Genomic DNA, 13,446 nt, shown 5'->3' with positions numbered 1-13,446 from the left:
TTTTTGCAGTGGTCTACCATGGGGAACCTTATCAAACGCCTTACTAAAATCCATATACACCACATCGGCTGCTTTCCCCTCGTCCACCTCCTTAGTCACTTTCTCAAAGAATTCAATAAGGTTTGTGAGGCACTACCTGCCCTTCACAAAACCATGCTGACTATCCTTGATCACATTATTCCTATCCAGATGTTCATAAATCCTATCCCTTACAATTCTCTCTAAGATTTTGCCCACAACAGAAGTGAGACTCACCAGCCTATAGTTACTAGAGGTCATGTTAATTGCATTTCTGGTCTCCCTCCTATGAAGCACGTTGTGAAACTTGAAAAGGTACAGAAAAGATTTACAAGGATGTTGCCAGGGTTGGAGGGTTTGAGCTATAGGGAGAGGCTGAATAGGTTGGGGCTGTTTTCCCTGAAGTGTTAGAGGCTGAAGGGTGACCTTATGGAGGTTTATAAGATGAGGGGCATAGATACGTTAAATAGACAAGGTCTTTTTCCTGGGTTGGGGGAGTCCAGAACTAGAGGGTATTGTTTAGGGTGAGGGGAGAAAATTTAAAAGGGACCTACAGGGCAACAAGTTCACGCAGAGGGTGGTGCGTGTATGGAATGAACTGCCAGAGGAAGTGGTGGAGGCTGGTATAGTTACAATATTTAAAAGGCATCTGGATATGCATATGAAGAGGAAGGGTTTAGATTAGGATTTCTAGTCAGCATGGATGAGTTGGACTGAAGGGTCTGTTTCCATGCTGTACATCTCGATGACTCTATGACTCTGTACCTTGACAGGATTGTCATGAATCGCTTCAATTATTTCTCTGATGATTGAGAATAGATAAATAGGACAGTAAGGAACAGATTATATTCATTCTGATTTTAAATGGACAGTACATACCTCTGCAATTTTCCACATTGATATCGATTCCAATGTTTTATCTATAGTGGAAAAGCTAGGCAAGGGATGCAGCAGTTTCGGAAGTACAGATCTTCAGGATGGTATTCGGCTTTGTTGATTCCAGTGCTGTCGGTTATTAATTGATATTACACGGAGTGAATGAAATTGACTGAAGGTTGACATCTGTGATGCTGGAAACATTAGGAGGAGGCGCTGAGATTGATAATCCAAAGGGAATATTTAATTGAAAATATTTTCTAATGCATTAGCCTTGCTTTTTGCAGTGGCATGCTTGGCTGCTTGGGGATAATAATGAAGTGTCCTCACATCATTAATTTAATTGTCCATCATCAACTGACTTTCGGCCTGCGCTGTTGTGCCAAGGATTAATCCTAGTCTAAAATAAAATAACCTAACCTATACATCCCTCAATTCACTACTGTCCATGTGCATGTCCAGCAGTAGCTTAAATGTCCCTAACGACTGCTTCCACCACCACCACTGACAATGCATTCCATGCATTCACAACTCTCTGCATGAAGAACCTACCTCTGACGTCTCCTCTATACCTTCCTCCTAACACCTTAAAACTATGACCCCTCGTGGCAGTCAGTCCTGCCCTGGGGAAAAGTCTCTGGCTATTGACTCTATCCATTCCTCTCATTACCTTGTATAACTTGATCAGTTCACCTCTCTTCCTCCTTCTCTCTGGAGGGAAAAGTCCGAGCTTAGTCAACCTCGCTTCATAAGACAAGCCTCCAGTCCAGGCAGCATCCTGGCAAACCTTCTTTGCACCCTCGCCAAAGCCTCCACATCTTTCCTATAATAGGGCGACCAGAACAGAACAAACTTCTGTGTGGTCTGAAAGCCAAAACACCACATGCTTTCTTAACAACCCTATCCACTTAGGTGGCAACTTTGAGGGATCTATGTACTTGAACACCAAGATCCCACTATTCCTCCACACTGCCAAGAATCCTGTTTTTAATCCTATATTCAGCATTCAAGTTCGACCTTTCAAAATGCATCATTTTGCATTTATCCAGGTTGAACTCCATTTGCCATTTCTCAGCCCAGCTCTGCATCCTGTCTATATCGCACTACAGCCTGCAATAGTCCTCAATACTATCGACAGCACCTCAACGTTTGTGTCATCAGCAAACTTATTAACCTACACCTCAACCTCCTCATCCAAGTCATTTATAAAAACTACAAAGAGCAGAGCCCAAAAACAGGCCCTGCAGGACCCCACTCAACACTGACCTCCAGGCAGAACTACAACTACACTGCCAAAAGGCCTGTTCTGTGCTTACTTTTCTATGTTCTATGTTCTGTGTTCTAATTGCATTAAGCAAAACAATGGAATCTCTCAGTGGATCACTCTGCCAACCAACTCTGAATCCAGAAAGCCAAATCTCCCTACTTTATGAATGAGCCTAGCGTGGGGAACCTTATCAAATGCCTTGCTGAAGTCCATATACACCACATCCACTGCCCGACCTTCATCAGTCTGTCTCATCACCTCCTCAAAGAACTCAATAAAATTTATGAGGCATGACCTGCACCTCACAAAGCCAGGCTGACTGCTTTTGATCATGCTATGTTTTCCCAAATATTCATAAATCCTATCCCTCAGAATTCTTTCCAAAACCTTGCTGACCACAGACGTAAGACTGACTGGTCTGTAATTGCCAGAGATTTCCTTATTACCCTTCTTGAAAAGAGGAACAACATTCACATCCCTCCAATCCTCTGGTACGACTCCCGTGGAGAGTGAGGAAGCATAGATTTTCACCAGTGGCTTAGCAACCTCATTTCTCACTTCCCAGAGCAGTCTAGGATAAATCTGGTCTGCCCTGGGGACTTATCAATCTTAATGTTTGCCAAAATTACCAGCACATCAACTTCATCAATCTCGATCTGTTCAGGTCTGTTTCCCGGCTCCTCAAAGTTCACATTCACAACAAGGTTCCTTTCCTTCGTGAAAGTCGAAGCAAAAAACTCATTTAGGGCTTCCCCTATCTACTCAGACTCCACACACAAGTTCCTTTCACTAACCTTGACCGGCCTACCTTCTCCCTGATCATTCTCTTATTCCTCATTCATGACTAAAATGCCTTTGGGTTCTCCCTAATCCTTCCCACCAAGCTTTTTTCATGCCCCCTCCTGGCTCTCCTCAGTCCTTTCTTGAGCTTCTTTTTAGTAAACATGTAATCCTCTTAAGCTGTGTTAGATCCTTGCTTCCTCCACCTTATGTACACTGCCTTCTTCCTTTTGACGAGAAGCTCCTCTGTTCTCATGATCCAAGGCTCCTTAATCTTACCCCTTTCTTGCCTGTCTCAGAGAAACAAATTTATGCATCACTCACAGCCACTGCTCCTTCAACAGTTTCCACATGTCTGTTGTGCCCTTTCTGTGGAACAATTGCTCCCAGTCTGTACTTCCCAACTCCTGCCTGATAGCGTCATAATTTCCTCTTCCCCATTTAAATATTTTCCCTTGGTAACTCCTCCTTTCCCTCTCCATCGCTATGATAAATGTGAGGCAGTTGTGGTCACTGTCACCAAAGTGTTCACCCACCACAAGATCTGACACCTGTCCTGGCTCATTTCCGATCACCAAATTCAAAATAGCCTCTCCACTCGTCAGCCTGTCTACATACTGAGTAAGGAAACACTCCTGAACACAGCTGAGAAAAATGGCTCCATCCAAACCATCTGCATGAAAGAGGTTCCAGTCAATATTGGGAACATTGAAGTCACCCATAACAACCATCCTGCCAAACTGCATTTTTCCAATATCTGCCAGCCTATGAGTTCTTCAATCTCCCTGCTACTATTCGGGTGTCTGTAAAAAGCCTCCAGGGAGGTGGCTGCTCCCTTGCTGTTCCTAACTTCCACCCAAACTGACTCAGTAGACAAGCCTTCCTCAACTACCTTTACTTCTGCAGCTGTGACACACTTTCTGATGAGCAATGCTACATCCCCTCCACTTATCCCGCCCTCTCCCTGTCTGAAACATCTTTAAATGTTCTAACCCAGGAACACCTAGCAAACATTCTTGCTCCTGTGAAACCCATGTCTCTGTTATGGCCACAACATCATAGTCCCAATTACTGATCCATGCTCTAAGTTCATCACTCTTATTTCTGACAGTCCTTGTATTAAAGCAGACACACTTTAACCAATCCCTTTGTTTCATCACATGAAAAACCTTCCTGATAGATTCACTTCATCCTGTAATGCGCCATATGTAACTAGCCCCTCTCAGATATGTTGCTCTGGTTCCCACCCCCCTGCCAAACTACTTTAAACCCTCTCAAACCACACGAGCAAATTTCCTACCCAGGACATTTGTGCCCCTCCAGTTCAGGTGCAACCCGTCCTTCATGTACAGGTCCCACCTTCCCTAGAAGGTATCCCAATGGTCTAAGTACTTGAAGCCCTCCCTCCTGCACCAGCCCTGCAGCCACGTGTTAAGCTGCATTCACTGACTGTTCCTCACTTCACTGTCTCATGGCACCAGTAGCAAACCTGAGAACACTACTCTACTTGTCCTGCTCTTCAGCTTCTAACCTAGCTCTCTTTAGTCACTTTTCAGATCCTCAATCCCTTTTCTGGCAATGTCATTGGTGCCAATATGTACCACAATTTCTGGCTGCTCACCTTCCCCCTTCAGGTATTTGGAAACCCAATCGGTGACATCCTGGATCCTGCAGCGGGGAGACAATATACCTTCCGGGAGTCCCGTTCCTAACCACAAATCTCCTGTCAAATCATCTAACTATTGAGTCCCCTACCACTAGCACTTGTCTATTCTCCCTCCTACACCTCTGTGCCTCAGTGCCATGCTCAGTGCCAGAGACCTGACAACTATGGCTTTCCCCTGGTAGGCCATCCCCATCAGCAGTATCCAAAACAGTATACTTATTGCTGAGGGGAATGGCCACAGGGGATCCCTGCCCTTTCTGTTGGTTCCCTTCCCTCCCCCTGACTGTAACCCAGCTGTCCTTATCCTGTGTCTGAGGAGTGACCACCTCCCTGTACATCCTCTCAATCACCCCCTCAGCCTCCCAGATGATCTGCAGTTCATCCAGCTCCAGCCCCAGTTCCCTAACTCAGTTTTCGAGTTGGGTGCACCTCCCGCAGATGTGGCCAGTGGAGACATGCACTGTGTCTCTCACCTGCCACATTCTGCAACAGAAACATGCGACTGCCCTATCAGCCATACCCTGCTACTCTGAAAGCCCACACCGAACTAAACAAAGAAGAGAAGAAACGAAAACCTGAAGAACTTACTGAGTTTACAGGCGCTTTATTTTTTTTTAAATTTTTTTAATAGATATTTTTATTAGAAATTTAACATTTTTACAAGTTTACAAAAATAAACAAAACTCTCAGATATAAACATTGATATACAATTAGCTCAAATATACAATAGCCAAAATTTAACAAAAAAAACAAAATAACAAAAAAAAAACCGAAAAGAAAAAAAAAACAAAAACAAAACTCAACTATCTACTAATCTAACCTACAACTAACCAGGGTGTATATTTAAGTTTCTTACATGCTCGGGATGTGTTAGCATCAGATATAATAAAACCCGTATTCGTGCGGGATTCCTCCCCCGAGGGGCCGCGGACCAGCCAGGTTTGTAATCTCAATTAAATAAAAGCCCTTGTTAGGATAACCGAAATATCTGTATTTATGTAATTCAAAAAGGGCTGCCATATTTTATAAAATAATTCGGTCTTTCGGTGCACCATATTTGTAAGGAAGTCAAGGGGAATACATTCCATAATTAGTCTGTGCCAATTTGAAAGTCCAGGGGGGCCCTCAGCCGCCCAGTTCACCAAAATATTTTTCCTTGCACAGAAAGAAAGAATAGAAAATAGTCTCTTCCCGTACGTGTCCAGGGAGGGAAAGTTCGAAAAGCCCAAGAGGAGAGATACAGGGTCCACTTTTATTTCCGTTCCTAAAATTTCTGTCAGGGTACTTGCTACTCTAGTCCAATATCCACGGATCTTATGACAGGTACATAAGCAATGTACAAGAGTGCCCACCTCTATTTTGCATTGGGGACACATTGGAGATGCTCCTGCCTTAAATTTTGCCAATCGAACCGGTGCTATATGGGCCCTATGAAGTATCTTCAGCTGGATAGCCTGGGTTCTGTTACAAATAGTAATTCTTCTAGCATTTTCCCAGATATCATTCCACGTTTCTGTGGAGATTTCTAGTCCCAGATCCTGAACCCATGTTTTAAGCAGATTATCCATATCTCCCGATACTTCATCATGCAGCAAATGATAAATATTACTGACGGAAGATACCCCCACTGGTCGTAGGACACTACATTCTCTATCGGATTTATAAAGACTATCTAATAACGTAGTCTTCCTGTGTATAAAATCTCGAATGTGGAAGTATCGAAAGAGGTCTCCATTGGGTAATCCGAATTTCTGACGCAACTGTCCGAAAGACATCAGGACCCCATCCTTAAATAAATCCCCGAGACATGAGATACCCCTGGATCTCCAGAGTTTAAAAGTGGCATCTGTTAACCCCGGTTGGAATCCCCATGCTCCCACTATCGGTGCATAGGGGGATGTTTTATGTGAATTACCCTCATTTTGCCGCATTATATTCCAAGCCTTGATTGTATTCAGTATTATAGGGTTTTTACAGTGATCTGTAATGATTTTCCTCTTGTCTGAGAACAAAAGGTTAATAAGTGGGTATTTTACTTGAGAAGCCTCGATGTCCAACCAGATTGATTGTGTCCAGAATCTGGTTTCCAGCATCTGCAGTCATTGTTTTTACCTCAATAATGCCATGCCATTCCATTAATTTCCACCTACAGGACATTCTGCTATAACACGCTTTTGGTCAACGTGAATTTGTTTTGTGACTCAATTGACGAATTGGGGATGCTGTTTCCAAAGTGTGACATTTTAAAACGTGTATGGGCTGTAACGTAATTACATCGCCAACATTTTAAACGCTGTTTCTAGTGCGCGATTTTTCTATAATGCGAGGTTGCACAAGAATGTAACCATCACATTATAGAAGAACAGACTGTATTTTTCAGAGTCACTGGACATTACACACCCTTAAAACCAACACACAATGATAATTTTCATCCGATTAGCATTCCATGGATTCAAGCATAACTGCCAGTAGTCCCAAGGATATCATGCAAACTAGTATATTTCACGTACTCAATGTTTTAATGGCTAATATTTGTGCCAAGAAGCACCCTGCCAATTTTATCACAGGCAAGCTCAAATAATGATACAGCCTTTGCTGTGTCCAATTACTTCAGGACCACTGAAGCATCAGGTTCTTTATTTATACATCCTAGGATTCAGAGAGTACCTGCACTGAGAAAAGCTGGGGATACATTTGAAACGTGCCATCTTTCAAACTAAAGCCAGCTCAAAGAGTTTTTAAGGAAGCAGATCAGTCAATCTTCTCTACTTTGGAAAATATGAGCTTTAATCTATTCAAAGTAAGATAAGAAAATTTAAATCTGTGGAGTGTCTAAAGAAGCTGCAGATGGCTTCAAGTACAAATCATTTGTCGCGTGCTTCGGAATGAACATTGGATCATACTTGTTGCCTGCATTTTCCAAGAACTTTGTTAGGCATTTTAAAGCCATAAAAACCATAGAAAAGTTACAACACAGAAAAAAATAATTCAGCTCATAGTGGCAGCATTAACTGAATAAACTAGCCATCCACCTTAATCCCACTTTCGAGGACCTGGTCCAAAATGATTCAGATTCCTACTAAATGAGTTGAGGGTTTTTGTGTCAACCACGCAACCGGGGAATGAATTCCAGATAGCTATCACCCTTTGTGTGAAACATTTTTTCCTCATGTCTGCACTAATACTTCCATCAATCACTTTAATTCTGTGCCCCCAAATAACATTCTACTCTCTTTAAACCTTTCCTTATTTTTCGATTAGGTCATTCCTTCAAACACCTTTTTTTCTGAGGAAAACATCCCTAGCCTATCTAATTATCAAGCTTTGAAAACATGTTTTATTATCTCGGACATGTGCAACACTGGCTGGGACAGTGTATGCTGCTCATCCGCAGTTGCACTTAAGAAGGTGGTGGTGAGCTGTCTTTTTGATCTGCTGCAATCCATGTGCTGAAGGTAGACCCACAATGCTGTCATGTAGGAAATTCCAGGATTTTGATCAAATGACACAGAAGCAATGATAATATATTTCCAAGTCAGGATGGTGAGTGACTTGGAGGGGAGCTTGCAGATGGTGGTGTTCCCATGTATCTGCTGCCCAGGTCCTTCTAGATGGAAATGGTTTAGAAGCTGATGTTTAGGGATCTTTGGTGAATTTTTGTGGTAAAGGGATCTTTGGAGATTTTTTGTGGTGGAGGGAGTGGCTATTTGTAGATGTCTTGCCAATCCGACCAACTGTATGGTTCTGGATAATGTCAAATTTGTAAGTTGAATCTCTTGTTATGAAGGACAATATACCATTTGTCTTCTTCACTGTTTTCTGCACTTGCACACTTACAGCAAAAACCCAACAGAATGTGGATGCTGGAAATCAGAAATAAAAACCGAATTGCGGCAGGAACTCAGCAGGTCTGGCAGCATCTGTGGAAATAAATCAGAGCTCATGTTTCAGGTTCAGTGACCCTTCTTCAGAACTAATGGCAGCAAGGAAAAACGTTGCTATTTATGCAGAAGATAGAGTGGGGAGAGAGGGGAGAGTAAACAATAGGTGTAGAGAGGATGTGAGGATTCTTTTTCACTCAGAGGACAGCAGGACTCTGGAATTCTCTGACTGTAAGGATGGTTGAGGAAAATCCGTACATTTAAAAAATATTTCAATGCCAGAGCATACAAGACTATACACAAAGTACTAGCAAATATGATTAGAATAGTTGAGCGCTTGTTTTTGATTGGTGCAAATTCAGTGAGCTGAAGGGTATTTTTTCTGAGCTATAGATCTCTATATCTCTCATTTTAAGTGCTTTGGCAAGAACACTAATGTGATTTACAGAGTTTAGACATGTGGAAAAGGTAAGCAGGCTTTCAGGAAAAGATAGAGACTGGGGATAGATTGGTACTGTGCAAAAAGACAGTAATCAAAATGGGGTTGTTGCCTTTGTTTCATCAGGTGTGAGAGTTTGTGGGATTAGAAAAATGCTGTCAATGCACTCTTAGTACGATGCTGCAGTTCACCTTGTTAATTGTACACACTGCTAATAGTTTGTCCCAGTGATGGAATGAGTGAATGTTTAAGATGGTGGATAAGGTGTTGATCAAGTGGCTGCTTTGATCTTACTGGTGTCAAGCTTCTTGCGTGTTGTGGAACTGCACTTATACACACAAGTGGAAATGATTCCACTACATTCCTGATTTGTGTCTTGTAGAACATGGCCACATTTTGTGGAGTCAGCAGCTGAGTTACCCACTAGAATACCAAGCCTTTCATCTGCCCTGGTAGCCACAGTGTTTAATATGGCTGATCCAGTTAGGTTCCTGGTCAACAGTAACCTCAAGATTGTTAACAGTGGGTGTTTCAGTGATGATAATGTCAATGAACATCAAGTTACAGCTGAATTGAGGAAAGTAGAGTTTTATCTCATGGACAGGATGCACACAGAGAGGGCACATAGGGAAATATTTTAAAAAGTGAAGGAAAAGTTTCTGTTTATTATTTACTTACTGTTCACCACTTTTGCAATAACCCTTTGCTTTTCTTCAAAAATGATAGTACTCTGCAGTCATTGTTTTTACCCCTCTGAATTTTATAATACTTAATCCATAAGAAATCCACTGCAAGTCTTGACTTAGTTTTTAAATTCTCTGAAGTTGAACTCAAAATCATGATTTTCTGATTCTGGGTGAGATTGTTAGCACTCAGTCAGAGCTGACAGTGTGAGGATTAACGTGCCTCCAAAAACAGTCAGAATGCAAAATTAATCCTCACCTGCTGACTGAAGTGCAGGCAGCAGACCAGCTTTCTGCTGACTACACATTTCAACAGTTTCTACATACAGCCTGTACTAACAGTGATGTTTATTCTAACATCAGCAGGAGGCCTATTTAAATCATGATTCCTTACCATTTAAAGCCACCCAACACTGCTTTGAACCAACCTGTATTTCTTAAAGTGATGGTGTATTGTTCAAAGGCCTGATATGATTAGTCACGATCAGTGAATGAATATTCAAATGCCATAATGTAACAAGAGTATTACTTACATCAGCCACTGCTCAAATCACACTCAACTCTCTCTATTGATCAGCATCATCCCTAACTTTCTCAGTTTCAATTCAACCTCACAAACACAACATTCCTGCAAACCTCCCACACACATTAACAACTGTGGCATTGTCCATCACCCAAACATATTGTGCAAAACTCACTAATAGACTTCCTTCCCAACTGCAGGACAATTTGTTGCACATTTGGAAGCAGCAGGAGCTAACCGTGGGGAGACTATACTGTCCATTATTCTAACAGCCATGATTGAGGCCTTGGCTAGCAGCAGAATCAAAATCATTGAAGTCGACTAAACCCTCGTTCTTAATCCTTTTTCCTACATCCCCCTTATCCCACTTCCCCTGAATCCACTTCCCATGATTTACATGTCACAAAATATGAAAACATTCAACATTTCCAAACTTTCTTGCCTCCACTAAAACCAAAGTCAATCCACTAATGGGTTTGCATTTGCTGGTTAAATTTGCTAAAATTAACTGAATTAGCCAAAATCAAACTGAACATGAAATGATTCACTCCCAGTTACTACTTGAGCTGAATTTTACAGTGCCCCACTGGTAGCTTTGTAGGCAAGAAGATCTGTGAAATGTCCAGGGCAGCCTTCGGACCTACTCAAAAGCTATCAAAAATTTCAGGATGGTGAAGATGGCATCAGGAAACCTGTCTACTCTTGCCCCTATGGATAGCTCTATGTTGCCAATTAAAGTCCATTTAAGGGCTATTTCCCAACTGGACACAATTCTAAGGTGAGCAAGAGGTAGTCAAAAACACAAGGAAATCCCTATAGATTATCCTGCTCAGCCTCATGTGGAGTATTTTGCTCTTGGGTTCCCTTTCCCAATTAGATGTCTCTCCCAATTCTGTCCTCCACCAGCCTTTAAAACTCCATCCCTCCTTTCTCTCCCACCTCCACCTCACGACCTCCCATCCTGCCTCTACTGTAAGTGTCCCTTGCTTAACTGGTCCCAGGATGTGGGAGGAAATAGGTGTAATCCCGACAATGGCTACACTGCTCCTGTGCTGGCCAGTGGGTCTCTGAGCTGGGACTTCCTCCCTAGTGAGATGTGCAGTCCTGTCTTCGGCCAATTTATGCTCCTCGGAATATAAAATGTCTGTGAGGCTGCCATGATTGATAGGGATGCCCTGCCACCCAAAAAGTGCTACCTTATATTTAAACATTTAAGAATATTTACCTCATTTGAAGTCCCTAAGTCTATATGTTAGACAACTTGTTTTTTCAAACTGATCAGTTTAATCCAAACCTGTCAAAAGTCATACCATTAGCTTTAGTAGCTGTGGCATTACCTGCTGATCTTTACATCATTCTCAGTTCTCCTCCATCCACATGGCCCTCAGAGTGTAGCCATTCCTGTTGGAGTGCAAGTTGACAGATACATGCTTCTCCCACCTTTCAACACACATCATACTTTCTGCCAGTCTCCAATCATTCAATTACTTACCTGATCCACATTCCCAATGTGTAAGTTGGTTATTCCCCCTGTGCCTGTCAAGCAAGTAAACTGGCAGTGCAGCCCTGAAACTCCCTCTTGATGAGTTTGGGGGCAGAGAGTGACAGAAATGTGCCTCTATCTAATGTGAGCAATTGTTGCTGGAACTGCCACGTGTGAAGTATGTAACAAACATTACCAAATAAGCTTCTTCTGAAATAATTACATCACCATATCACCTTTACCCCTGACCATCGTATCATGGGCAGTGGTCCTGAAAGTTAAAAAGATTCATACGCACAAACATACACATCACTCACAGTCTATTGTGTCAGTATCACAGGTTGATATCCATATTCCACCAATGTTTATGAATGCAGTTAGCTTTAGCTGAATCCTCGATATGAATATTGATATAATGGTTATGGCTTACAATTAGAGATGATCAAAAGATGGATCTTAAAGCATTGATGAGATAGGCTGCGGCTATTTCTGTTCGATAAAGCAGTTGGAATGAAAAGGTTAACCTGAATCTTCTGTATTAGCCCAGTCCAGTGAGCTGTAGATGACAGTTTCTGGGAGGAGTTAGGTCCTGCTGTAATAATGGGCGACATCAATCTGCATATACGTTCAGCAAATCAAATCAGTAACAATATCGTAGGGGAAGAATTCCTGGAGTGTGGCTGGGAAGGTTTTCTGGATCAATAGATTGAGGAACCAACTTGAGCACAGGCATGCTAGACTGAGTATTGTGTAACGAGAAAGGAATAATCAGCCAACTAAGGGTAGAGTGACCCTTAATATGATAGAATTCTTCATTAAGATGGAGAAGGACAAAGTCAATTCTGAGACAAGAGTCCTGAAAGCAAACTACAATATTATGCGGTAAGAGCTGGCTATGATAAATTGGGGAACGTTATTTAAAGGGGTAACAGTGGATAGATGAGGAAAAACATTTAGAAACCAAATGGAATATGGCACAAAAATAAAGTGGAAAAGAGGGTCCATGGCTAATAAGGAAAATTAGGGATAGTATTAGATCCAAGGAAGGGGTATACAAATTGGCCAAAAAAAAACTAGCAGGCCTGAGGACTGAGAACAGTTTAAATTTCAGCAAGGGAGGACAAAGGAATTATTAAGAGGGGGGATTAGAGTAGGAGAGTAAGCTTGCGAGGAACCGACAAACTGATTTTAAAAGCTTCTTTAGGTAAGTGAAGAGAAAAAGATTAGTGAAGACAAATATAAGTCCCTTACAGCTAGAAACAGGGCAAGTTATAAAAGGGAACAAAGAGGTGGCAGCCCAACTATATACATACTTTAGTTCTGTATTTACAAAATAACGTCAAAAATATTGGGGAACACAGGCACTAATGAGAGGGAGGAACTGAAGGAAATCAGTGTTAGTAATGAAATAATGTTGGGGAAATTGATGGAATTAAAGGCTTATAAATCACCAGGGCCCATAAATCTACATCCCAGAGTACTTAAGGCATAGTGAATGTATTGGTGGTCATCTTTCAAGATTCTATAAATTATGGATTAGAGAGTAGCTGATGTTTTAAAAAACATATGTTGAAACCTATTTTAAAAAGGAAGGAAAGAGAAAGCACAGAATTTTAGACCTGTTTAGCCTGACATCAACTGCGGGAGTTAATTAAAAATGATTAAACAGCAAAGCATTTGGAAACAGTGACAGGATTGGACAGAGTGAGCATAGATTTACGAAAGTATTGACCCCTTTATGAAAGTTTTTTTTTCAAGGATATAACAAGTAGAGTTGTTAAGGGGGACCCAGTGTATGTAGTTTACCTGGACTTTCAGAAGCTGTCTCTT

This window comes from Chiloscyllium plagiosum, chromosome 14, assembly GCF_004010195.1.
Source record: "Chiloscyllium plagiosum isolate BGI_BamShark_2017 chromosome 14, ASM401019v2, whole genome shotgun sequence".
Taxonomy (NCBI): Eukaryota; Metazoa; Chordata; class Chondrichthyes; order Orectolobiformes; family Hemiscylliidae; genus Chiloscyllium; species Chiloscyllium plagiosum.
The sequence above is the reverse complement of the archived record's forward strand: the minus strand, read 5'-3'. Positions refer to the sequence as shown.